This window comes from Bos grunniens, chromosome 29 (genome assembly GCF_055505025.1).
Source record: "Bos grunniens cultivar Pamir isolate PY7600 chromosome 29, Bosgru_T2T1.0, whole genome shotgun sequence".
Classification (NCBI taxonomy): Eukaryota; Metazoa; Chordata; class Mammalia; order Artiodactyla; family Bovidae; genus Bos; species Bos grunniens.
This window is the reverse complement of record NC_141193.1, coordinates 46892453-46900275: the sequence shown is the minus strand read 5'-3', so window position 1 is coordinate 46900275 and position 7823 is coordinate 46892453.

Genomic DNA, 7823 nt, shown 5'->3' with positions numbered 1-7823 from the left:
CATAAAACATGAGGTTTCAGAGCAAGAAGTACTGGGCAAATATTTTAAATATAGGTTTTGTAAAAATAACAATAAGAAATGAGGAAATACATTTCCAATCTTCATTCTCTATTCTATTTTTTTGATAGGCTACCTTTAGAACAGGTCTTCACTGAGAACTACTAAATGTTTTTGAATATGTTAAGTGTCTATTGTTCTGTTCATCGATTATTTTCTACATTAGGCATCTGCTAATCAGAGGCTTACAGACACATGCTTAAAATTATAACAAGATGAATGAATATGCAAAACTATGTTCATCTGACATTATTCTTGAGTTATTTTTTAATTTGAAGACCATTTTCAAGATTTCTATCTTCATTTTTTTTTCTTTTTAAGCCTCAGGCAATCTCCATGTTAAGTAGCTCTGAGCATATAAATTTAACTGAAAAAAGTTTCTTACACTCCCCAAAATTGCTGAAAATTGAAACTGCAAATTTTGATATACATTTGCAGAGAAACTCATTTTTTATTATGAGCTGAAAAAGCTTGTCTCCTGAATGCTTGAGGCCACTCAGTCAACCAGCTTGCATAATTCAAATACTTGGAAACCCACAAATAATCTAAGGCCAAACTCCAATTGCAGAAAATAGCACAGGAAAACCCTTTCTTGCATATTTCCAACACATATGGTGAATTGCATTTTCTGTTGGTAGAGAATATTTTAACTCTGATGAGTTTGAAATTATATGCAACTAATTAGTACCATTTAGAAAAGAAAAGAAAAAAAAAAAAACTGCCCTTTCTTTTAAGGAGAAAGGAAATTCTAATCTTCCCACAGTGACTACCATTTTTAGTATATGTTAGAAATTATTTTTAGAAAGGAATTTAAGCAAGGGCAGTTAATCAATATGCATGAAATGAGGGTCACGAAGTATGATGCCAATCTGCTTTAGCCTGTCTTGAAATCAGAATCCATAAGTTGGCGAAATATTTTCTGATTGACATTTTGGTTGTGTGAGGATTCAAATCTGTCTCAAAGTTAGTACAACTCTGAGAGTTCAAGTGTGAATAAATCTAGATAGGAGGTTTTTGTTTTGTTTTGTTTTGTTTTTTTCTTTTTCGCTCTTTTAGTTCGTAAGTAGGGCTGCAAGTTTTAAGACGTCATTTGAAAACTAGTACTAATATTTCTGCCCAAGAAAAGTGAAAGCGTTAGTTGCTCTGTTGTGTCTGACTCTTTGTGAGCCCATGGACTGTAGCCTGCCAGGCTCCTCTGTCCATGAGATTCTCCAGGCAAGAACACTGGAGTGGGTTGCCATTTTCTTCTCCAGGGGACCTTTCTGACCCAGGGATCAAACCTGGGTTTCCTGAATTGCAGGTGGATTCTTTACCATCTGAGCCACCAGAGAAGCCCGATATTTCTGCCCAATGCCTTAGCAAAGCCAGGGAAAGGGCATAATAGACATGAAGCATATGGTTACCTCCTCGCTTGTTCTGCTGAAACAGCAGCTAAAGTAATTCCAGGCAGCTAATGCCTCTCCCCTAGATCTTTGGAAATACCTTGATGTCCCCAGTGACTAGGTAGTGTTTCCTTTAATAGTCTCCTCTTCCCTTGCCCAGTCTCTTTCTGGGGGTAGGTGGGGAGTGCATTGGGTGGAGGAGGAGTGTTACCACTCCTTCAAGACACAGTATTCTCAGTTTTCTAACTTCTCTTTCCTTATCAAAATTTGTTCTCAGAGAAAGAGCTATTATCAGTCACTTAGGTATCATTGTGTTATCTTAGCACTTGGATGAGAAAGTCTGGTCTCACATGAAAGGACCTGAGTGCAACAGAAAGTATTAGAGAAATTTCCTCTGGGGAAAAAGCTGTTCAAGCTCTTTTTGTTGTTCAGCTGTTCAGTCATGTCAGACTCTTTGCAACTCCATGGACTGCAGCACTCCAGGGTTCCATGTCCTTCACCATCTCATGGAGCTTGTTCAAACTCATGTCCATTGAGTCTGTGATGCCATCCAACCATCTCATCCTCTGTCATCCCCTTCTTCTCTTGCCTTCTATCTTTCCCAGCATCAGTGTCTTTTACAATGAGTCGGCTTTTTGCATCAGGTGGCCAAAGTATTGAAGTTTCAGCATCAGTCCTTCCAATTATCATTCAGGACTGATCTCCTTTAGGATGGACTGGTTGGATTTCCTTCCAGTCCAAGGGACTCTCAAGAGCCTTCTACAACACCGCAGTTCAAAAGCATCAATTCTTTGGCACTCAGTTTTTTTTTGTTTTTATGGTTCAACTCTCACATCCGTACATGACTACTGAAAAAACCATTGCTTTGACTGTACGGACCTTTGTTGGCAAAGTAATGTCTCTGCTTTTTTTTTTTTTTAATGCTGTCTAGGTTTGTCATATGGACCCTGGTGACTCAGTTGGTAAAGAATCTGCCTGTAATGCAAGAGAGCTGGGTTCAACCCCTGGGTTGGGAAGTTCCCCTGGAGAAGGAAATGACAACCCATTACAGTATCCTTGCCTGGAGAATCCCATGGACAGAGGAGCCTTGTGGCTATAGTTCATGGGGTCACAAAGAGTCAGACACAACTGGGTGACTAACAACTTAACTTTCACTTAGGTTTGTCATAGCTTTTCTTCTAAGGAGCAAGCGTCTTTTAATTTCATGGCTGCAGTCACCATCTGAGGTGATTTTGGAACCCAAGAAAATCAACTCTATAACCGTTTCCATTGTTTCCCCACCTATTTGACATGAAATGATGGGACCAGATGTTATGATCTTCATTTCTCGAATGCTGAGTTTTAAGCCAACTTTTTCATTCTGCTCTTTCACCTTTATCAAGAGGCTCTCTAATTCCTCTTCACTTTCTTCCGTAAGAGTTGTGTCATCTGCATATCTGAGGTTATTGATATTTCTCCCAACAATCTTGATTCCAGCTTGTTTTCTTCATCCAGCCTGGCATTTTGCATGATATACTCTGCATATAAGTTAAATAAGCAGAGTGACAATATACAGCCTTGACGTACTCCTTTATCTATTTGGGACCAGTCTGTCGTCCCATGTCCAGTTCTAACTGTTGCTTCCTGATCTGCATACAGGTTTCTCAGGAGGCAGGTCAGGTGGTCTGGTATTCCCATCTGTTTCAGAATTGTCCACACTTTGTTGTAATTACACAGCTCTTTTTGGTTGCTCTCCTAATCCCCTATGGGCAATAGGACCCTACTGACCTGAAAAGCTTGGCAGCAACCAGCAGGTATATCATCATATTTGTAATATCAGTATGCTTACCAGGAAAAGTCCCATGGACAGAGGAGTCTGGTGAGCTACAGCCCGTGGGGTTGCAAAGAGTTGGATATGACTGAGCATGTACACAATGCAAGGATTAAAACAGTATGCATTCATGGTATACAAAGTAAGTGACTCAGATGGTAGAGTTTGCCTGCAATGCAGGAGACCCTGTTTCGATCTCTGGAGTGGGAAGATCCCCTGGAGAAGGCTAGTTACTTCATTACAATGAGTAATGGATACCCATTCCAGTATTATTGCCTGGAGAATTCCATGGACAGAGGAGCCTGGTGGGCTACAGTCTACAATGTTGCAAAGAGTCGGACACAACTGTGCCACTAACACATACACACATACAAAGTTAAATGCCATCTTAACTACTTCAATCCTCACACTAATCACTATTTATAGATCAGAAAATTTAAGTTCAAGTCTTAATCTATAAATTTGATATTTAGTATTTTGTCATTAAAAAATTGAAGCAGGATCCAAGAAACATTTAATCCAAATTGACATGGTTGTCTGACTGACCCTCTAATATGGATCATGTATCATCGTACTGTTGCCTTTGCTATTATGAAATAATCCCATTTCCCCGCAACTGATAGAGGCCATTTTGCCTTTGTGTGTATTGAGCATATCAGAGTATTTCCTAGCTCTAAAATCGTTTATTTTCCCCCATCAACCTGGGGTAGTTTTCATGTTTGGGTATGTATAAAGTGTGTCAAAAAATTTAAATGATTTGCCCAAATCAGTACTGCTGGAGGAGTTTGTCTGCCCAGCTCCAAAGTTTGATGTATAACACCTACCACCAAATAGGCTTGTGGCCCTTCATGAAAACCCCTCTGCCATCCATGCTGAAATATTAGAATCTGCCAGTCTCTACTGGCTTCTTGGACTTCCCAGCTGACTCAGTGGCTAAGGAATCTGCCTGCAATGCAAAAGATGCAGGTTCTATCCCTCTGTCAGGAAAGATCCCCTGGAGGAGGAATGGCAGCCCATTCCAGTATTCTTGCCTGGAAATCTCATGGACAGAGGAGCCTGAGCAGCTACAGTCCATAGGGTCACAAAGAGTTGGATACAACTGAAGCAACTGAGCATGCAGGCATTGTCTTCTTAGTTTTGGTTTGGCTTATTTCACTTATTTGTTTTCTCCAAATGAATTAATCTTTTTTAAAAATCTGAGCTAATACTCATAAAGCAAACCTAAGTTCCAATGATAATTGTTCCTGCATCTATCTCTTGCCATCTAACATGAGTATATTGTTATATTTTTCCACAGATTTTTAACAGTATTTGGCAATGACTTAACAACTATATTCTCATCGATAGATCTATCCAAAGTTTTACTAGAAAGAAAAACTAAATTAGATGTTTATTGATCATTGAAAGTAGGGTGGGTGGAAAGAGAGCATGCCACTAGTAATCACGTGAAGTAAAATGAGATGTAAAGAAGTGCAGACTGGTCAAATCTGTCCCAGGAAATACGCCCTTCTATGAACAAGGTAAACAGAACAATTTTAAAGCGCCTTGACACTAATGAATCTCTATTTCCTCCCGGGATATTCCTAGTGAATCCACAAACTCATCCACAACAAATATCCCCATTCCAGTCAAGCTCCCCATTCTGTTCTTCTGCCACATCCAACCTCCATCCCATGTACAGACAGCCAGCATCTCCACACCACACCAAAGAGCCACTCCTCACAACTGCCTCAAAAATACTCCCTAACTTTATATGTGTCATTCATGTTTTATCTGTCTAGCAAAAGGACTGCTCTCATATTACCTAAATTTAATCTCCCTTCCTGTATCCTGTTTTCATTTTTTGATGAATGTTTACCGAGTGTCTTTCATGTTTGTCTTACTTGGTATCAACCTATGCAGGTATCCTGTGTCCTGCAGAAAAGTGGTTAGGAAAGAAACTGAGAGCCAGGTCATCTTTTTGAGCCGGGATCAGCAGCAATATTTGCTTATTAAATTTTTTAAAAATTATTCTTTTTATTTTAATTAAATTATTCATTCATTTTATCTTTGGCTGTGTTGGGTTTTGCTGCTGTGCAAGGGCTTTCTCCAGGTGCAGTGAGCAGGGGCTACTTTTTTGCTGCAGTGCTCTGGCTTCTCATCGCACTGGCTTCTCCTGCTGAGGAACACAGGCTCTGGGACCCACAGACTTCATCAGTCGTGGCTCACGGACTCTAGAGCACGGGCTCGGTAATTGCCGTGCACAGGCTCAGTTGTCTTGCAGCATGTGGAATATTTCTGGCCAGAGATCAAACCCATGTCACACGCATTGGCAACTGGATTCCTGCATTGGCAACTAGATCACCAAGGAAGTCCAATAGTATTCTTCTTTTTTCCAAACAATTCTCTCCTCTCTTCCTGCATTTCTCCTTTTCTTTCACTCCTTTTCTTTTTTTTTTTAAGTTTTATTATGGAAAATTTTAAACATATACAACAAGAAATAAGATTATATACGTGTATACCTGTGGCAGATTCATGTTGATATATGGCAAAACCAATACAATATTGTAAAGTTAAAAAATAAAATTTAAAAAAATAAATTAATTAAAAAAATAAAATTAAAAGATTATATAAAGGAATCCTTGCAATCCATCACTCAACCTCAACACTATATCCTCATAGTGAATTTCATTTATTGTTTCCTAGACCCATTTCCCCCATTTCCTAGTTGTTCTGATGCAAATCCAGAAAATCGATCATATTATTTTATTGGGCTGGATGAAGCACAAGCTGGAGTCAAGATTGCCAGGAAAAATATCAATAACCTCAGATATGCAAATGACACCACCCTTACGGTAGAAAGCAAAGATGACTTAAAGAGCCTCTTGATGAAAGTGAAAGAAGAGAGTAAAAGTTGGCTTAAAACTCAACATTAGTCTCAGCATTGGTAAACTAATTTTTGCCAGGACCATTATTGATCAAGCAAATAAATTCAACAGCCATTTGAGGGAGAAAAAAAAAAAAAACTCAACATTAAAAAATCTAAGATCATGACATCTGGTCCCATCACTTCATGGTAAATAGATGGAGAAACAATGGATACAGTGACAGACTTTATTTTCTTACGCCCCAAAATCATTGTAGATGGTGGCTGCACCCACAAAATTAAAAGACACTTGCTCCTTGGAGGAAAAGTTATGACCAATGTGGACAGCATATTAAAAAGCAGAGACATTACTTTGCCAACAAAGGTCTCTCTAGTCAAGGCTATGGTTTTTCCAGTAGTCATGTATGGATGTGAGAGTTGTACTATAAAGAAAACTAAGCACTGAAGAACTGATGCTTTTGAACTGTGGTGTTGGAGAAGACTGTTGAGAGTCCCTTGGACTTTAAGGAGATCCAACCAGTCCATCCTAAAGGAAATCAGTCCTGAATATTGATTAGAAGGACTCAAGCTGAAGCCAAAACTCCATACTTTGGCCACCTGATGCAAAGAACTGACTCATTGGAAAAGACCCTGAACCTGGGAAAGATTGAAGGCAGGAGGAGAAGGGGATAACAGAGGATGAGATGGTTGGATGGCATCACTGATTCGATGGACATGAGTTTGAGTAAGCCAGAGCTTACTGGAGTTGGTGGAGGACATGGAAGCCTAGTGTGCTGTAGTCCATGGGGCTACAAAGAGTCAGACAAGACTGAGCAACTGAACTGAACTGATTATTTCATTTGTGGATAATCCAGTGTTTATCTCCATATGATAAAACTTAAAAAAAAAAAAAGACATCATTATCACATTTTAAAAGTTTGGCCATCTTGTGTTCATCAAATTTCCATTATCTCTTGAAAGTCTTTATTTTTTTTAATTTGTATGTCTGAATCAGGGTCCAAATAAGGTTGATGCATTGAAATTGGTTAATCTGTCCTTCGTGTCTCTAGGTCTCTTTTAATCTACAGCTTTCCTGTAGGGTTTCCAGAGTATGAAGTTTGTTTATCATGTCTTCAAGATGAAGTTTAATGTGTTTTTCTCTCCTCCATATTTCCCATAAATTGGGTATTTGCATATAAAGGCTTAATTTGATTTCACTTTTTTTTGGCAAGATGTCTTAATAGAGGATGTGCATTCTTCTTTCAGGAAGTGATTATATTTGGTGTATTCTCTTTATGTGCTGTTAGAAGCCATCAATGATTATGAAAGGTTGCTGCTGCAAGCTGTGAATGACACCAGGATCTGTGGCCTCCAGAGGAGAGAAATTCGATCCAGAGGCGAGGCTTGAACACTCAGAGTTTTTGTATAGCAAAGTTTTATTAAAGTGTAAAAAGAGACCGAGAAAGCTTCTCACATTGACATCAGAAGGGGACAAAAAGAGTGCTCCCTTGCTATTTTTTAGCAAGGCTGCTAATCAGACAAAAGACATATGTCAAGCCTGAGAGAGTGGCACCAGGCCCCTCTCCCACAACGGGCATTCTGAGATAGAAAGGCACAAGGGGAGTCATGGGCCGTAAAACAGTTGACATGAGCCTTGAAGAAAGGCAGATTTCCAAGCAAATAGGGTTTCGTTAATATAGCTTAAGAAAAAGACATTTCCATAAGAAAA